We start from the raw sequence: 20,139 nt of genomic DNA, 5'->3' as shown, positions 1-20,139 counted from the left end.
CCTTTCTGCTGCAACCCACCTTCTTCCAAGGACAACTTCCCAATCACTAATGTCATCCCATTCTCAGGGCCTGGCTAGGCAACTGGCTAACTGTTCCCTTCAAAAACACAGTTCACTATAAAACATTACTTTACTCCTAAATTTTAAATGACTGTCTCCGGTGGACAACAACTTCACCTCCAAAAAGCGGTCTCCTATATAAGCCAGTTGAAGAAGATGTTCTTAAGCAAGGAAACCAGTTAGAAGCAGTTCTTAAACCAGACCACACAGGCAAGTTCTCAGTGTGTTAGCACCCTAGCACCCCATCTTGGCCCCTTCTTAGCAGACTACGTGGAGTGCATCACATATAATTTCTTGGGCTGCACAGGGTGCAGTTAGATGATGTCAAACATTGCATTCTGTTATCCTGCATATATGCACGCATGCTCAGTCACTTCAGTCATGTCTGACTCTGTGCGACTCTATGGACTGTAGCCCACCAGGCTCCTTTATCCATGGGATTCTCCAAGCAAGAACACTGGAGTCAGTTGCCAGGCACTTCTCCAGGGGATCTTCCCGACCCAGGGATTGAACTCTCATCTTTTACATCTCCTGCATGGAGAAGGCAATGGCACCCCACTCCAGTACTCTTGCCTGGAGAATCCCATGGACAGAGGGGCCTGGTGGGCTGCAGTCCATGGGGTCCCTGGGAGTCGGACATGACTGAGTGACTTCACTTTCACTTTTCACTTTCATGCATTGGAGAAGGAAATGGCAACCCACTCCAGTGTTCTTGCCTGGAGAATCCCAGGGACGGGGGAGCCTAGTGGGCTGCCATCTATGGGGTCGCACAGAGTCGGACATGACTGACGCGACTTAGCAGCAGCAGCAGCAGCATTAGCCTATCCTACAAATGCATTTTAATGAGACTATCAGCTTCAGAGCCAGGGACCAAGGAAGGCCTGAACATTCCAGAACCTATTACACAGTATAACCTAATATAATGATCATGCTGTGTGCTACAAAACTGCTGAAGAGGTCAGTTCTCTTGCTGTAATCCTCACACGCATAGACAAACTTTCTAAGTCACTATTTTTGATGGGAATAGAAAGAAAAGTCATACTAGAGAAAAAGGTGACTCCCAGATCTGCCCATGATCCTTCCTGGTGGCTCAGTAAAGAATCCATTTGCCAATGCAGGAGACATGAGTTCGAGCCCCAGGTCAGGAAGATCCCCTGAAGGAGGAAATGGCCACCCACTCTAGTATCTTTGCCTGGGAAATCCCATGGACAGAGGAGCCAGGGGGGTTACTGTCCATGGGATCGCAAAGAGCTGGACACTACTGAGCGACTGAACACAGACCAGCACTGGTTTATTAAGTATGTGTGGGCTCATCTTGAGACACAGCATCCTTTTCATCCCCCAGAACATCAGAGTGCTGGTTGAGACAATTCCATATTAAAAAATAAATAAACTCAATAATTCTAACAACATCTGCCCCTTGGGTGGATAAATAACCCGGCACCTTCACACCAGTGGCATCAGGCCACAGGGTAATCTTCAGTACACCGTCTCCCACAGGCACAGAGAGGCAAAAGCCTTCTCTCATCACAGCTTCCAGATTTTCCGCTCTCAGCAAGCAGTGCGTCCAGTTGGACCTGAGACTATATCGCCTGCTGCCAGTTGCTCCTGAGCCACCTCTGAAGTCGAGGGGCAGCTCTCCACTGAGCAAGGCTGAGAGCAAGTCACTTGGAGGCCTGTTTCCTCCACGGCTCCACGGCCACATCGGTGCACCCCCGACCCCCGCCCCGTGCCTGGGACTCCGCGGGACTCTGGCACCAGATTCCTTTCCACAGCGGGGACAGTCAGACACCGCTCCTACCAGTGCTCCTACCTGAGTTAAAAGGCGTCTCTTTATGAATAAATTTTGCCAAATCTGAGTGGAGTGCGGCGACGGAAGAGGGCAAGACAGGGAAAGTTGTGCTGAGACAGACTGGGAGGCTTGGGGCTGACTTGGCAGATGACAAGTTTTGTTACAGATTTTTAAAATAATGTTGCTTTAAGAACAGAATAGAAAGCCAAGCCAAGAAACATCAACAGTAAGTTTTCTTCCTTTCCACCCCCAACCCCCACCCCCTCCCGCAAAAGATATGCTGAAGCCAGGTTTAATTTTATGTCAGGAAAGAATTCCCTCCTGAGACTTCCCTGGCCGTGGTTCAGTTGAGGATAATGTTTTCCAGCCATGTTTCCAGAGTCTCTCAAAGACTGAAAGGAAAACGGGCAAACAATCTCGAAGCCTTCGCTTTGAAGCAGCAGGGGGCGCTGTTATGATAAAGAAACCGCGAGTGGTTTCTTCTTGGACGGAGGTGATGACTGAAATTCCAGCAAGGTTCTCTACCTTTTCTTTTCAGGACCAGGGAGTACCTAAAGAATAAAATATTAACAGATGCTAGCAAATTTTATGCCTCTGATTTTAATGCAAAGACTTCATGTTATATTTTACATCAAAAGGGAAGAAGTTCCAGCATCTGCCAAACATAAAAGTATTTCATGATTACTTCCATCACCGTGTAATAAAGCATATATTATATAGTTATTGCAGTCCCAAAGTCCCCTATAGAAGTGGATGTTTAGAATTGGACTTCCAAGGCATAAAAAAGAGCCATTGTAACCACCTTACCAAAATCCACTTACCCTTACCATATAAGATATATCAGTGGTGCCCAGACTGCTTCTGTCCAGTCATTCTGGTTTTTAAATTACTTGGGCCCATTTAAAAATTAAGGGAGAGGTTGGGAGGCCACACTCACTGATTATCATTAGAAACAATGTTTGCTCTGTTTCTTATCAGGTTGTTTTAAGGTCCTACATTAAAATACACAGTGTGACTTCACACACAGTCAAGGAATAAATGACTGTTACTATATATATACTGTACTACCTGTAACTGTGTTATTATGAATGTTAATGCATTTTAGCTAATTCTCATGGCCGCCTACCTCTGATTACTTATTTCATTCTAGCATCAACAGAATCCTTAGGCATAAAACCTTCTGGAGCTAAAATTCTACAATTTCTCATACACATTTCTGTGAATGTGGCTTATACATTGTTAAGAATATCCCCAGGAGTAGTAAAATAAGCTTCTAGGGGAGTTAGTTAAGGGAATGCTGAAGTTCAGGGAAACAGTCCAGAGAAGAGGGAAGTGATGAGGAATTGGCTGGAACATAAAGGTTTTAACAAGAGAAGAGGCATCATTCATGGAGGAAGCTGAAAAATCAGAAGACCTCTCCAAACATGTATATGGGTAATATAATACCCCAAGGGCTTCCCTGATGTTTCAGAGGGTTAAGAATCTACCTGCAATGCAGGAGACCTGGGTTTGACCCCTGGGTTGGGAAGATCCCCTGGATGAGGGCATGGCAACCCACTCTGGTATTCTTGCCTCGAGAATCCCCATGGACAGAGGAGCCTGGTGGGCTACAGTCCATGGGGTTGCAAAGAGGCAGACAGGACTGAGCAACTAAGCAGAGTACAGCACATACTACTTCAAAGACTAATATTATATGGTGCAAGGAATTCTGTTGCAGCAGAGTGCCTCAGATTTTCAGAGTGAATATGGGAAAATGACCTGAGAAAGAAATTGGTCAGAAAATAGACTATTAAGGGACTGGCAGGAATGGAGTCTACAAATAAGAACGATGCAATATATGTGTGTGTGTGTGTGTGTGTGTGTGTGTATTGGTGTATTGCTTATGGCAACCCCAGTATTCTTGCCTGGGATATCTCATGAACAGAGGAGCCTGGAGGGCTGCAGTCCATGGGGTTGCAAAGGGTCACACACAAATTAGTGACTAAACAACAAACAATGAAGGTGTGAAATTGTTGAGGGAACAGAGACAGAATTAGAAGTAGTTCAAACATGGCCTAGTCTTCCCTCAGAAGAATTGTGAGAGAAATTACTCTTAATATTCTCTAGTATCATGAAATACTTTGCATTTCTTCTCTAGAGAAAACAAACATATCAGCTATTTCCAAACATGGACGGCTTACATAATATATCTCGTAATATATGAATCAGCAGAGTTCTCAGTGGTTCTGGAAAGTTCCAGATCATCCCGAAACTGGTTAGATACTCATTCTAAACTGATCTGAATAGGAGCTGCCATACTTCTTCACTTCATTTTTATATTGTGAGCCCCTTTGGGTCAGAACAAGACTGCATTTCTGCACGGCCTCCATGGGTACCTCTGACCATGTTCTGATCCCCAAAGAGTTCAGTAGGGACATTAGTGAATGGTGCTACCTGTCAGATTCAGTGATAAATCAGTAAAGGAAGGTTTGCTTTGATATCAGTTTGGGGTTGAATTTTGGTTGAACCTTGTGCAGAGCATCTATGAATTTAAATGAGTTTCCATATGAACCTACTTTAGAAAACAGTGCTAACTCAACAAGAAACATAAATCCTTTGTGTTGCTCAATCATTCTTCCCAGTTGTACGGTAGAAAGTGAAGTCGCTCAGTCGTGTCCGACTCTTTGCGACCCCATGAACTGCAGCCTACCAGAGTCCTCTGTCCATGGGATTTTCTAGGCAAGAATACTGGAGTGGGTTGCCATTTCCTTCTCCAGGGTGTCTTCCCAATCCAGGGATCAAACTCCGGGTCTCCCGCATTGCGGTCAGAAGCTTTACCATCTGAGCCACTCTACTGGGTAGTAGGTCTCCTCAGGTATCTGAGGCAATGTCATAGTTTTCCAGTTGTTTTCAGATATTAAGGGCTTCCCTGATAGCTCAGTTGGTAAAGAATCCTCCTGCAATGCAGGAGATCCCAGTTCGATTCCTCGGTTGAGAAGATCTGCTGGAGAAGGGATAAGCTACCCACTCCAGTATGGCAACCCACTCCAGTACACTTGCCTGGAAAATCTCATGGACAGAGGAGCCTGGTGGGCTGCAGTCCATGAGGTCACAAAGAGTCAGACACGACTGAGCAACTTCACTTTCCCTTTCCAGTGTGCTTGGGCTTGTGCAGTGTGGGAGACCTGGGTTCAATCCCTGAGTTGGGAAGATGCCCTGGAGAAGGGAAAGGCTACCCACTTCAGTATTCTGGCCTAGAAAATTCCATGGACTGTATAGTCCATTGGGTCACAAAGAGTCAGACACAACTGAGCGACTTTCACTTTCACTTTCAGATATTAAGCCGCAGTCCAGCCATTCAATTGGAGTTTATCTTCACCTTCTACCCACTGCCAGTCCAAGTATGAACTGGTGCCCTACCTGATTGCAGGGCTATTTCAAGGGTACCACCACCTGTGTCCCCCTCTAGGATTACCCTGCAGGGGTGCTGAGCTGAGAGGTGCACAAGGAAGGGGAAGTGCACCAAGCCAGCAGGACACCACCATAATGTCTCTGCCCTCGTGAGTGCTGCTTCTCTGGACACAGACTGGCCATTGATGGCCACTGTGAGGCAGGCTCCAAATTCTGACTCTGGGTCTAGAGGTATGAGATCTTTGAGATCCAATGATTTGAGAAGTTGGAAATCCATGTTCAGCTCTTGTCACTGGCCATGTACTCCATAGTCTTCTGTAGCTGGAGTGTGGTGGGGAAACTGTCTTGGAATTGGGGTGAATCAGCCTCAAATTCATTCAAACCCACATCCATTTGATCCACAGAAATTTCCTTTCTTGGCCGTTAAACTGAGTGCCCCAACACTGTCCCCTCCCTCTGGCCCTTTCACCAAGACTCATCTTCCCTGCTCCCGTGATAAATTCAAGTTCTTTTCCTCAGCAAATGCCCAACTGAAGGACCAAAGGATACAACAGTCTTTATGAATAATTCTCTTAGAACCCCTAAGGAGGTTTTTAGGGAGAAAGGCCAGGTATCGCCATTTCCATTCCCCATGGGAAGGTAGTTGCCTCTCATCTCATGCACACTCTGTTCTATTGACCCTTAGGTTTACCTCCTCACTCCCTAGCTGCCAGTTTTTTAGTGTAGCAATGTAGCAGAGAGTTTCCCAGGTGGCTCAGTGGTAAAGAATCTGTCTACAAAGCAGGATTGATTCCTGGGTCAGGAAGATTCCCCAGGAGAAAGATACGGCAACCCCTTCCAGTACTCTTGCCTGGGAAATCCCATGGACAGAGGAGCCTGGCAGGCTACAGCCCTTGAGGTCGCAAGAGTTGTACATGGCTTGGTGACTAAACAACAACAAAATGTAGCGGATGGAGGCTGGTAGTAGCTGGCCACACCCATCACCTCTTAGGAATATTGAGTCTGACTCCAATGTCTGTCAGTGCAGTTACTGAGTTCTTTCTCTGTCCTTTCCCTTGAGTCTTAGTTGCCAGTCTCGGGTATCCCACTGATAGAATAAAATGGAAGTAAACAAAGTTTTTTTGGAAGAAAGAAAATATAGAGTAAACATAAATATTTAGGACAGCTATTTGGAATCATTTGGGCCATTCTTAAGAGTTTGCATTATTACCTATTACAATAACTTCATTTTCATTTAATGGATAAGAACCAAACGTTTATCACAAGTCAAACATAATGACAGACTTTGGCACTGCAGAAAAGAAGACAGAGCCCCTGTTCTTTCAGAGTCCTTTACTATTGCGTAATATTTACAACACAGCATCCTGATGCTAGTGTGAAGGTAAGCTAAGGCCACTAACAGCAGACAGACGACTGCTTCTACAGAAATCGGGGTAGATTTCAAAGAAGAGACATCATCTGATGTGGCTTTTGAAAAATGAAAGCCATCAGTCATTAGGTAGGAAAAAGAAAATAGGGGAAAACATCTCAAAGAGAGATAATAATGGCATCTGCAATGACAAAGACTCAGCACATATGCCTTTGGAGGGTGTGCTAAGTCGCTCAATTGTGTCTGACTCTTTGCGGCTCTATGGACTGGGGCCTGCTAGGCTCCTCTGCTTGTGGGATTTCCCAGGCAAGAATACTGGAGTGAGTTGCCATGTCTTCCTCCAGGGGACTTTCCTCACCCAAGGATCTTCCCCAAACTCGCATCTCCTGTTTTCTGCAATGGCAGGCGGGTTCTTAACCACTAGTGCCACTTGGGAATCCTTTGGGGTGGAGTGACGCCAAAAGATGGGCCTAGCAGAGCCACTTGAATCTAAACTGCAGATGGCTTTCGGCTGTCTGTTAAGGAGTTTCGGGTTTTTCTACATGTGAAATGGGGAATATCAAAGGTTTTAAAGCAAAGGGCCAGCTCAAAGAATGTCGTGTTCATAATAAGTCTCTGACCTCAAAGTAGACTAGGATAAGAAAACAAGGAGTTAGGAAACAGTTGTGATCACCTGGGGGGAATTGGTGAGTGCCTGAACTCCGTGTGCAGTGTCAGGAAGAAAGAGAAGGAACAGATAGGAGAAGACTTTCAGAGGAGAATGGAATTGGGAATGACTCAGTGATTTTAAGCTTGGGTGTCTGGGTACATGGAAATAGTCAGCTAAGATAAGGAGGAGTACAGGAAGATCTGGCTGAGGAGGAGATAAGGGTGCAGTTGGGGACATGTTACACTGGAGATGAACTGTGGGAAAGCTAGGAGGTATTTGGGCAGGAGTTCAGGAGAAAAGTCTAGTGAGAAATGTGGGAATAATCGGTGAGTAGACAAGGCTTGAGCTTAGGTGAGTGACTGTGAGAATACCCAGTGAAAATATGTAGGAAGAGAGCAAGATGCTAAGGATAGAACATTTAAAGGGCCGCAAGGAGTGAGAAGGGAGTTCTGGAAAAAGGGTGAGAAAAAAATCATTAAGAGAAGAAATCAGGACACAGCCTCTCTCAAAAGCCAAGGCCAGGGGAATGTCAAACAAGACAGAAGTAGTTCCAGTGTTAGACGTTAGAGAAAAGTATGCAGAATAAAAACCAAAAAGAAATGGTTATGAGATAAAGAAATTGCGAAGTACTTGGGTGATGCTAGCTTTAAGCAGACCGTGTTTTTCTTATGTTTAGATAATTGAAATGAGTATCTTAAAATAGGTGTTTTAGAGAACTTTGAGATGTCTCTTATTTTAGAAATCTCTGGAAATGCTGATTTTTCCATAGACCATGAAATGTGCTTATATCCTTACATTTTTTTCTTTAGGATAAACAATTTTTTAGCAAATAAGCAAAAAAAAAAAAGGCATTCTTTTTTTTGTTTGTTTTGAAGGAGTAAACTATATATGAAAATGGCCATCAGTGAAAGGGTTGGAAGTGATAACAGCAATTTTTCTCTGTAGGAAAGGAAATAACTTAGATTCAGGAAAAGTTGCTTGCTGACAAGGCAGTCAGTCACATGGCTCCCTGAAGGAAGTTAAGAGACTAGTTTTTTAAGGTCATAGTTCTATGAAAAGTGAAGTTGAGGTTCACTTGAATAAAGTTTTCTTTGGTTATACTGAGTGGACTGTCAAAAAAAAAAAAAATCCAGCAGAAACACAAAAGGCTGAGGTAGTAATGCCTCTCTCCATGCTACAAGCTTAGAAATGTCAAGTCAAATTATTTGCTGAAAGAGTAAATATCTTGAAATATGGTAAGAAAATGCATAAGTAGAATTTATTTAACACTCTATTTCCATTCTATGCATGTAAATGCATATTTTCTTGAACAAAACATCAAAAGTAAAACTTTCAAAAATATGGCATTCTCCTTTTGTGAAGTCTTGGATCAAAGGCTCACCATATAAATACACATTATGTTTTCTTATATTCATGTAATTCTCTGGTAGCTTAGACGGTAAAGTGTCTGCCTACAATGTGGGAGACCTGGGTTCAGTCCCTGGGTTGGGAAGATCTCTTGGAGAAGGAAATGGCAACCCACTCCAGTATTCTTGCCTGGAAAATCCCATGGATGGAGAAGCCTGGTAGGCTACAGTCCATGGGGTCGCAAAGAGTCGGACACGACTGAGCGACTTTAATTTCTTATATCCATAGATAACACATTGTCAAATAAAAATGATACCTTTAGGTTACTGCTACTCAAGACAGTATCTTGCAATATATATGGACTTAAAGAGGATGGAGGAGAAAGGAGATATTGATAAAATTAATTAAACACCTGCTGCAGGCATGTGCTGAAAATTCTGGTAATATTCATGACAAGTTCTGTGAGTTGCGTCCAGTGCTCAAAGCGGTTGGGTGTACTCCACTTTGGGACAGGTCTTCTAAGCTCCCCAAGCCCTACACTGTGTTTATTCAGTCATAATGCAATTATCAAAGACCGTGAACCCATTCTCATTTTGAGACAGGGATAACTGGAATCTAAGAATAAATAGGGGCTTCCTTGTGGCTCAGATAGTAAAGAATCCACCTGCAATGCAGGAGACCTGGGTTCAGTCTCTGGGTTGGGAAGATCCCCCGGAGATGGAAAAGGCTACCCACTCCAGTGTTCTGGCCTAGAGAATTCCGTGGACTGTATAGTCCCTGGGGTCACAAAGAGTTGGACACGACTGAGCGACTTTCACTTCACTTCAAGAATAAATAGAGAAGAACATATTAAAAGATTATCTTGGCACCTCACTATGGATTGCTTTGTCTCTTCCGGTTTCATCTCTTGACTGTCTTTTGGAAAGCAAGCCTGTTTAACAGTCATAAAGACATGGGAGTCTACCTAGATAATTTGCCTTTTCCTTGAATTGTACATTCCTTTATAGCCTCAGAGATTTATCTATGCCTACATTCTACCCAATGTGGAATCTCTCTGACACTATGAAACATCTGAATTAAATATCTAGGCCTGGGCACCACACAGACTTGAGTTCCAATCCCAGCCCACTTTCACCAATTAGCTTTATACTGAGGCAAGTTGGTTAACCATTTAAAATAAAATTTGGACGATTAAAATTCCTTCTTTGGGGGACTAGTATCACAACTAAATGTGGCACTATTTTTATAACACGCTTGGTATAGTGCTCTGAGCTTAAATGATAGTTGGGAGAAAAATGGACTGGGTTTCTTTCAGTTACCTGGAGCTTTTTTTTTTTAACTTTTTATTTTGTATTCAGGTATAGCTGATTGGAGACCCGGGTTCGATCCCTGGGTCGGGAAGATCCCCTGGAGAAGGAAATTGCAACCCACTCCGGTATTCTTGCCTGGAGAATCCCACAGACAGAGGAGCTTGGCAGGCTACAGTCCATGGGATCGCAACAGTCAGACACGACTTAGCAGCTATACCACCACCACTACCATAGCTGATTAACAATGTTATGACAGTCTCAGGTAACAGCAAAGGGATTCAGCCATGCATATACATGTATGTATCTTCCCCCAAACTCCCTTCCCATCCAGGCTGCCTGGAATTCATATTTTAAATAACAGTCTTTCCCATTTTCGAAATGTCATCATGTTATAATGCCTTTCCATCAATCAAGCCAAAATCTATCTTATTCTTACTTTTCCCCACTAATTCTGTCCTCTGGAACACCATGAAATAAATCCAGTTTTCAAGTATTTCCATTTCATTCAATACGGAACTGTCCATTTTTGGGGAACCAAATGAGCAAGACATCATTTTAGGCTGAAATAATCTCAGGTAATAGAAGAGAGAAGATACAAATAATATATCTGCACAGTACACTATTTAAAGTGTGTAGGGGTCCAGATATATACAATGTGCATTCAATTATTATACAAACAGAATATGGGTAAAGGACAGGAAGAAATTAATTATTGGAACACAAAGATAGAGATGAGGCCTGTGCTTGAAAAAAATTTTTGGAAGAGGAGTTGTGCTATGCCCTGAAGGATGTGTAAGATACAAGAGCATCCTGAAGGAAACTACATGTGCAGAAACTCGCAGGCAATGTTCAGAAAGCAAGGGGCCATGCAGTGAACAATAGGCGTGACTCTCTGGTGTCAAGGGATATTGTGGTCTATATATGCACGAAACATCAGGCTAACCTGAACTAAACCAATGCTTCTCATATAACTGTTATAGTTAGTAACAGTCATCATTCTGTATTTTCTTCATCCATCAATATTCACAGTACAAAGCTAACATAGATAGTCATTGAAAATCATTCATGTTAAAAAAAAAAAAGTCTTACATGAAAAGTTCGGGACATACCAAGTCTAAGTACAGAGTAATGAGTAGAAGTGAGCCATTTTTTTCCCCAGCTGGCATAGTTGCCGCCCTTCCCCTTTCATTTATTCAAGGACACCATGCTGGAAATTTGCCCATTTTAACTTTCTCCTTACTTCTACAGCTTTCTCGTTACCAAACAGATATGCTGTGACTTCTCCCAGTCTGGAAAACAATTCACCTCAACACTGCTTCTACCTCCAACCAACTACTTTCTACGAGAAAAAAAAAAATCTTAAGAAAGAAAATGGTGTGTGTATATAATTTCCATTTCCTGTTCAACTTTTTTGTTCCCCCCTGCGGGTTTTGCCTTCAAAACATGTCTGCTGTCTGACTTCATACCACCATATATACCGCTACCATTCTAGCCCAAGGCACTGTCCTGTCTTTTGGATCCCAATAGTTTCTGACATGTTCTTCCCATTTTGGCTTTTTTTTTTTTTCCCCACTAGTTTGCTCTACTTTATTTCCAGCATAGCATCTAGATGTCATCCTGCTCAAGCATATATCAGATCATGTCATTCCTCTGCTCAGAACCCACTGAAGCTTTCCATCCCATTCAGAGTGAAGAGTGGCATTCTCTCCACAGTAATCTCTCAGGACCCATGCTCTCCAGCCTCATGGTTCTCTCTCTGACTCCATCTCCTACAGCTCTCCTCCTCACTCTGTCTGCTCCAGCAACTCAGGCTTCCATACCATTCCTTGAGCTTCCCAGACTTGTCTCATTTCAAATAATTATGTGCCATATGCTTGATTATCTGCTGGCAAGTTTTCTCTTTTCAGAATGATTCCTATCGCTTGTAATAGGTTAGTCTACAGTGAAAACTAGTTCTGTTTGTGATTTGAAAACACCGTCTACAAACTCCATTATTAAAACACATTTATTTTTTAAAATGTATCCCTGATGCCTTACTAATTTTTTATCATGTGAACCCTTTTCAGCTTTCATCCTCTTAATTTATCTTTATTGTTGTACATGACTAACACCTCCTTTCTACTTGAAAGTCTCTCCCACTTTTTCTTCAAAAGTACTGGTCCCTCAAAATAGGTCCTCCCTCCATGAGTGCTCTACAGTCTCATTCACTAGACCATCCTCTTCAGTTCCCACCCCTTCAGCAGTTCACAAAACTCTATCTTTGGTCCTCTGCTCTTTGTACGTATTCAATCTGGGAAATCTCATCCTCTCTCTAATGCAGATCTCCAACTATACACTGAGTGCTCCCAACCTGAGCTCCAACTTCCCTCCTGAGCTCTGTTCTCAATTGCCTTCCAGCGAGCTATTTCAATACGTTCCAGTGTCATTTCAGACTTAATACATCCCAAATTGGACTCATTAAATTTGTTTGCAGTTAGCTTTTCAAGCAAGTCAAACTGTCAGTTAATGCACCACTAGCCATCTAGACACCATTTTATAAATCTCCAAGTCCTTACTTCTCTGCCACATTCATTTTATTGCAGAGATTCTTAGAAGGCATCTTTCCAAGCCCACAGTCTGCATCTTTGAACAAAAGAGTGTGTGTAGCTTAACACAAATATATCCCTAAAATTAAAGGCTACATTCTGCGTCCAACAGAACAGTCTTAGGCACCCTAAAATGATAGATGTGGATTCTGAATACCAAAAAAATCTGAGTTTATAGTCTGGCATTGCCTTTTGTGGCTTTAGGAAAGTTAGTAAGCTTTCTTGAATCTCAGCTTTCTTATCTGCCAAGTGAGATAATGATTACTTCACACATTCTTTGGGAAGATTAACTGAAATAAATAATATGCTCACCCCTAGTGACACACTGATACTTTTAAGAGGCACTCAAAATATTTAATTTCTTTCATTCTCTCCTATCAAATGAGGCAATTATACTGGCTTAAAAATTCCTTTGTTCAAATATGTTTGAAATGTGATCCCATCCCTTAAAGGACAAGTTGTAAAAGTAGTCCAGCTGTGATTTAATATTGAGAAAGCCAAGCAGAGGGAGTCAGCTGAAGAGCGTAATTCACCTGATTCACAAGCCATCTGATGTTATCTGGAAGGTACCAGTGATCTTTTCCATGACATTTTATTACAAAATGGTATGCTCTCTTTGTTTTGTTCTGTGGAGGGATAGGTGTTTGTTCTTAGACTAAAATCATTGGAATTCTCCAAAACAAGTGAATAGAATTAAAGAAGCAGATTGGTAGTGATTTAAAGCCTAGATTCTGAGTAGAGCTGCCAAAATTCAAATCCGCTCACTAGCTATGTAGTCTGAGGCCAATTATTTGATTTCTCCATGTCTCAATTGTAAGGTAGTATTGCTGTGAGGATTAAATAGCGTAATAAACTAAAGGACAGAGGAAAGATCCATTTAACACAGCACTAAAGAGCCACTGATAAAGAATTCACTTGCCAACGCAGGAGACGCAGGTTGGATCCTGGGTTGGGGAGATCCCCTGGAGAAAGAAATGGCAAACCACTCCAGTATTCTTGCCTGAGGAATCCTACAGACAGAGGAGGCTGGCAGGCTAAAGTCTTCGGGCTATAGTCCATGGGGTCACAAAGAGTTCGACACAGCTTAGCGACTAAACAACAACAAATGAGCCACTGAACGCATGCCCTCAGGGAGTGAGCAAAACCTGGAGGTTTCTTCCATAAGAAGAGAGTAGGAGTTCCCTGATTTAAGGGAAATACCAGAGTTATTATTAAACAGTAAGTATGACAACTGGCAACTTTAAGACATCTAAGAGTTCTTAAATATTGATTTTAAATATTGTTCTATGTAATCTCATTCTTTAGGTTCTGAAGTAAAGTCAAGTTTCTTATTCAGTGCATAATTTAGAGCACTAAATTTAAGTTTTTTAGGGCAAAGCTATTCGGTACTAAAAACGCATGTTATTATTTATTTCCATCCCTCTTTATCATTCACACACAGGAACAACCTTGTCCTTGGACCTATGCTTCCATTAAGGAACACCATTATTCACTTCACTGCACTTGTCATAATAATGTGTATGCTCCGAAAAAGAGAGATGTAACCCAGATAGGGCTTGAACTTCCTAAGTCTGTATTTTCAAACCTATGAAATAATGGCAAGTATCACAAGCAAGGAAAGAGACTACTGCTGAGTTTCAAGAATGATTTTAACTGGATAATGATAACCAACTATACTGCAGTCACCATGATCCTTTCACCATTAGCTTCAGTTCAGTGCAGTTGCCCAGTCATGTCCGACTCTTTGCAACCCCATGCATCGCAGCAGGCCAGGCCTCCCTGTCCATCACCAACTCCCGGAGTTCACTCAGATTCACGTCCATCGAGTCAGTGATGCCATGCAGCCATCTCATCCTCTGTCGTCCCCTTCTCCTCCTGCCCCCAGTCCCTCCCAGCATCAGAGTCTTTTCCAATGGGTCAACTCTTCGCATGAGGTGGCCAAAGTACTGGAGTTTCAGCTTTAGCATCATTCCTTCCAAAGAAATCCCAGGACTGATCTCCTTCAGAATGGACTGGTTGGATCTCCTTGCAGTCCAAGGGACTCTCAAGAGTCTTCTCCAACACCACAGTTCAAAAGCATCAATTCTTCAATGCTCAGCCTTCTTCACAGTCCAACTCACATCCATACATGATCACTGGAAAAACCATAGCCTTGACTAGACAGACCTTAGTTGGCAAAGGAATGTCTCTGCTTTTCAATATGCTCTTTAGGTTGGTCATAACTTTTCTTCCAAGGAGTAAGCGTCTTTTAATTTCATGGCTACAATCACCATCTGCAGTGATTTTGGAGTCCCCCAAAATAAAGTCTGACTGTTTCCACTGTTTCCCCATCTATTTGCCATGAAGTGATGGGACCAGATGCCATGATCTTCGTTTTCTGAATGTTGAGCTTTAAGCCAACTTTTTCACTCTCCTCTTTCACTTTCATCAAAAGCCATTAGCTTACTATAAAACATTTCACTGTCCTCTCTCCAAAACTCCCTTCTTACAACAAACTCTCCTACTGACTCTATAATAACTCACCACTAGATTCTCTTTTGGCTACAGTCTTCTCACTAAGGTAAAAGAATTATACTCTCTGAAGTATTTGCATTATATCTCCACAGAAACCCAGATAAAGTTGGGGCATGGAATTTTAGCATCCAACAAATAATCCCACTTCCTGACTTCACCAAGCATGTTAGGGACTATAGATATCAAGCTAACTAAATTTGGAAAATCAGTTCTATCCTCTATCTACTCAAACAATCATTTTCACCATGTAAAAATATTCCTATCTTTTCTGTCACTACAACTTTACTATGAGGTAGCCACTAAAATGGGAAATAAAGTCCAACTTTAGTAATGGCACCCCCCACCCCAGGTGGATCAGAGCTACCTTGGGCAAAATTAATTAATTGTTTTGTGTCTCAGTTCAGGAAGCAACAGTTAGAACTAGACATGGAACAACAGACTGGTTCCAAATCGGGAAAAGAATATATCAAGGCTGTATATTGTCACCCTATTATTTAACTTATATGCAGAGTACACCATGTGAAACACTGGGCTGAATGAAGAACAAGCTGGAATCAAGATTGCTGGGAGAAATATCAATAACCTCAGATACGCAGATGACACCACCCTTATGGCAGAAAGTAAAGAGGAACTAAAGAGCCTCTTGATAAAAGTGAAAGAGGAAAGTAAAACTCAACATTCAGAAAACTAAGATCATGGCATCCCGTCCCATCATTTTATGGCAAATAGATGGGAAAGCAATGGAAACAGTGAGAGACTTTATATTTGGGGGCTCTGAAATCACTGCAGATGGTGACTGCAGCCATGCAATTAAAAGACGCTTGCTCCTTGGAAGAAAAGTTATGACCAACCTAGACATCATATTTAAAGGCAGAGAGAGACATTACTTTGCCAACAAAGGTCCATCTAGTAAAAGCTATGGTTTTTGCAGTAGTCATGTATGGATGTGAGAGTTGGATTATAAAGAAAGCTGAGTGCCAAAAAATTGATGCTTTTGAACTGTGGTGTTGGAAAAGACTCTTGAGAATCCCTTGGACTGCAAGGAGATCCAACCAGTCCATCCTAAAGGAAATCAGCCCTGAACATTCATTGGAAGGACTGATGCTGAAGCTGAAGCTCCAATACTTTGGTCACCTGATGCAAAGTTCTGACTCATTTGAAAAGACCCTGATGCTGAGAAAGATTGAAGGCAGAAGGAGAAGGGGACAACAGAGGATGAGATGATTGGATAGCATCACTGACTCAATGGACATGAGTTTTAGCAAGCTCCAGGAGTTGGTGATGGACAGGGAAGCCTGGCATGCTGCAATCCATGGGATCACAAAGAGCTGGATGCAACTGAAGAGAACTGAACTGACCTTCCTCACCTGAAAATGGATATTGAACAATACTACCTATATCATCATACTACTGTGAAGATGAATTGATGTAATTTATACATAATGTCTGGGACAGTACCCTGCATACATTAAGTGCTTAGTAAACTACTACTACTATTGTTATTTAGCTTCCCAGGTGGCTCAGGTAAAAAATTCTTCCCAGGTAAAGAATCCACCTGTCAGTGCAGGAGCCACAGAAGACTCAGGTTGGATCCCTGGGTCAGGAAGATCCCCTGAAGAAGGTAGTGGCAACCGACTCCAGTATTCTTTCCTGGTAAATTCCATGGGCAGAGAAGCCTGGTGGGCTACAGTCCATGGGGTCACAAAGAGTTGGACACAACTAAGCAACTGAGGACACACACAGTATTGTTATTGTTTCCATTTTATTCAATTACTGGAAATAAAGCAAGCTAAGACAGGAGCAATATGGAATGCCAGGATATATGAAAACCTTCAAATATATTGTTTTAAACAAAAGTCCAGGCTACTCAGCTAAAGAAACCTGAAATCTCTGCAAGCTGTAGTAGTATACCTCAAAATCTAAGTACAGTGAATACTGGACAGGAAGGACAAAAATAAATAAAAATAGAAATCCAGTTTCAAACTGTGCTTTACAAAACAATAAGTGACATTTTTCACATGAATGAATTTTGCTTTTGCATCCTGGAAATGTTTCGTGGTAGAAGGATTTTGACTTTTCTGGCCCCAGTCAGGGATAAATTACTACCAGCAGAGAGAGGAACTCAAGTACTGACATGAAAAGTATTCACCTAAGCATTAAGCACCTCATTCTCCCCCTTCCTCTCCTAGGATAGAGTCCACATTTGGGCAACTGCTCTGAGTTCTTTTTCCCTATTATAATGCTGTCCCTATTATAATGCTGAGTAAATACAGTCAACAAGATTAGGACTGTCTCAGATTTTGGAACCAATTTCCCATGTCTTGAACTGACAGATTTTCTGGTTTCTTCCAGAACCTGTTTCCTCCTTCAGTCTTTTCATAAGCCCTAAGCATATGTCTTTTAATCATCTCTTGTTCTTCAAGCAAGAACTTATTTTCATCAGAAGGAAGGAAACTACTACTTCATCTGAGAAAGAGTTGATGAGATTATGTGGCTAGGAAATGCCTCTATTTGCTTAAAACATGACAACAGTCTTCATCTTCTGTATGTGTCTGACATACTGTTTACTGCTTATCAGGTGGATAAGCTACTGCAACATTTTCCTTTAGATACCAGAGATTTAAATGGTAGGACCTTAAGGGCAAAAACAAAAACATTCCTTGATTATTCCACCAGGGGAGCCTTCAGATAGCTCAGAGCCATTTAAAGACAGTAATCAAGCTAATTGTAAGTAACAGGTAATATAGCATGTGTATACTTGCTAAGTCACCTCAGTTGTGCCCAATTCTTTGTGACCCCAAGGACTGTAGCCCACCAGGTTCCTCTGTCCATGGGATGCTCCAGGCAAGAAAACTAGAGTGGGTTGCCGTGATAATATATGCCAATATGGTAGATAGTATAGCATAATTGACTGCAAAACCAAACACTCTAGAGTAATTTATTATAAAATCTTACTTTCCATTCCAAATAAACTTTCAGACAATATTAAAATATACTCAAAATTGTAATTGGCCAGGAACATGAGGAATAAAAAGAAGCTACTGCTCTGTGATCATCTGAATGCAAGATGTTCTCTGTAGAAAGTTGTCACTGCCTTTAGTGATAAACTATTTAGAGGGAAAGAAAGAAAAAAGGAAGTCTCTCTTGACTCAGCAAGAAACTACGAATGAATAAAAGTTAAGTTTAAGAAGTAAACAAAAAGAAAATAAAGCATTAAAAATTGAAAAAAGAGTAAAGATTAGACCATGAGATAAATAATTTTATTCATATGATCTGGGAGAGAAAAAGATATGATGAAAGGACATATGCTTAGAGGTTATGGAAAGATAGAAGGAGGAAACAGTTTCTGGAAGAAACCAGAAAATTTGTCAGTTCAAGACATGGGGAAATTGGCTCCAAAAGCTGAGACAGAGAAAGAGTGAAGAGATAAAAAATGCCCAACATTTTATTGCTCAGTATACTTCCCAGAGCATCTGGCAAAAGCTGTCTTTCTTCATTCCTACTTCCAACACTAGATTTTCAAATGAGCCTATCTCCTTCCTTACTGGAAAATGTCTAGAATCTAAATATAGATGACCTCAGTGATCCCACTGACTTCCAGTCAGGCATTCAGAAGGCCCTCTCTGGAGAGGATTACTGAGAATGGGGGCAGGAGAGCATCATGGCCTAGGAGTGTTGCCAGAGGTGGAGCTCGGTGTTAGGCTTGAAAGAAGGGCAAAGTCGGGGAACAGGTGGACATTCTGGAGGAGTGAACAGCATAAACAAACACTGAGATGGAAATATTTCAGTGTGCTTACAAGACAGTGAATGGTGGTGGGGGGAGGTGGCTGGGGCGGGGGGTGGACACGGAGTTTCTTAACCATCAACCTAAGGAGATGGGATTTTTTTGTTTGTTTGTTTATACCATCATAATCTGTAGGCTGAGAGGAAGATTTTGAACTCTAGATAGGTATTATGAAAGAAATATTTTTGAAAATTTACTTTGATGATAGAGTGCAGGAGGGCAGAGGGGAGAGGAGACCAAAGCAAGACCTTATTTCAAGAACCCACATATGAGATGATGCATTAAAATAAGGTGGTATACTAAATTATTGGCTTAAGTGTAGAAGTAGCAGATCAAGAGACTATAAAGAAAAATGGCATGGCATTGTGGGTGGAGGAGATCGCTCTATTTGATGGCTATTTTGTCTCTCCTTTCATTGTGTTTATTTGAAAGACTTTTTGGCACTTAATTACAGCTGCCAAAAAGTGTTCTTTCTTAGGAATGCTTATCTTACCTTTTCTGATTTAATGGTCTTTTCTCTCCTATCCATCACCAATATTACCAAAGAAGCACTGCTGTTTAACAACTTCTAGGTGATTTCCCAATTTCTCAGAGGAGATTCTTGTACAATATAATTCAGTAGGAGAAATATCGGCAACCTACATGTCTATGAATTCTCTCAGATTGCTGACAAGCAGTTAAACATTTAGAAAACATCTTCATTATAGGAAGAGGCATCTGAAGTTATCCTCAGTACCAACAAAGAATGAGGACTGCAAACCCAAGGATACAAGACCATAGATAATCTGAAAAATATCATTTCTGAAGCCCTGATTGGAATCAACACAGATAACAAGGCTTTTATTTGAATTCCTTCCACAACAACAACAAAGATCTTGAAAAATCTTTTAAACAGTTTTCTGTTGACAAAAAGAAGGAAGGGAGTTTCATATTTTCCTTCCATCCCAGATATAAAGGGCAAAGTGAAAAGGAGACAGAGCTCTTGAACACCAAGGAATATAATGGACCTATCCATAAGAGACATTGACTCCCTGACTCTGATTTAGTTCTAATTGATATCACTAGAATGTCTACAGTCATCTGAACAAGTGTCACCTGTCCAAAGAGGACTCATATCCATGATCAGTCTCCCTACCACCACAAATATGGAGCTTCTCCAAGGGCCTTTTGTCAGACTGCAGCCAATTATAGGAGCTAGCATCTTGAAAAATTTTCTTGAAATCCTCCTCATCCTAACTCCTCACAAAAAATCAGTGCAATTCAGACAAGGTCCTCAATCACTGTTAAGCCTGCTCTGAAATATACTTTGAATTCATCCATTCCTCTCCATCTCCACTGC

At 41.7% G+C, this 20,139-nt stretch overlaps 1 pseudogene; it reads right to left on the bottom strand.

The window, feature by feature from the left end:
- Positions 1 to 1,765, bottom strand: part of LOC120879383 — a 91,614-nt pseudogene extending 89,849 nt beyond the window's left edge.
- Positions 1,766 to 20,139: the final 18,374 nt, after the last annotated feature.

Source organism: Oryx dammah, unplaced genomic scaffold, assembly GCF_014754425.2.
Source record: "Oryx dammah isolate SB20612 unplaced genomic scaffold, SCBI_Odam_1.1 HiC_scaffold_20, whole genome shotgun sequence".
Taxonomy (NCBI): Eukaryota; Metazoa; Chordata; class Mammalia; order Artiodactyla; family Bovidae; genus Oryx; species Oryx dammah.
The sequence above is the reverse complement of the archived record's forward strand: the minus strand, read 5'-3'. Positions and strand labels throughout refer to the sequence as shown.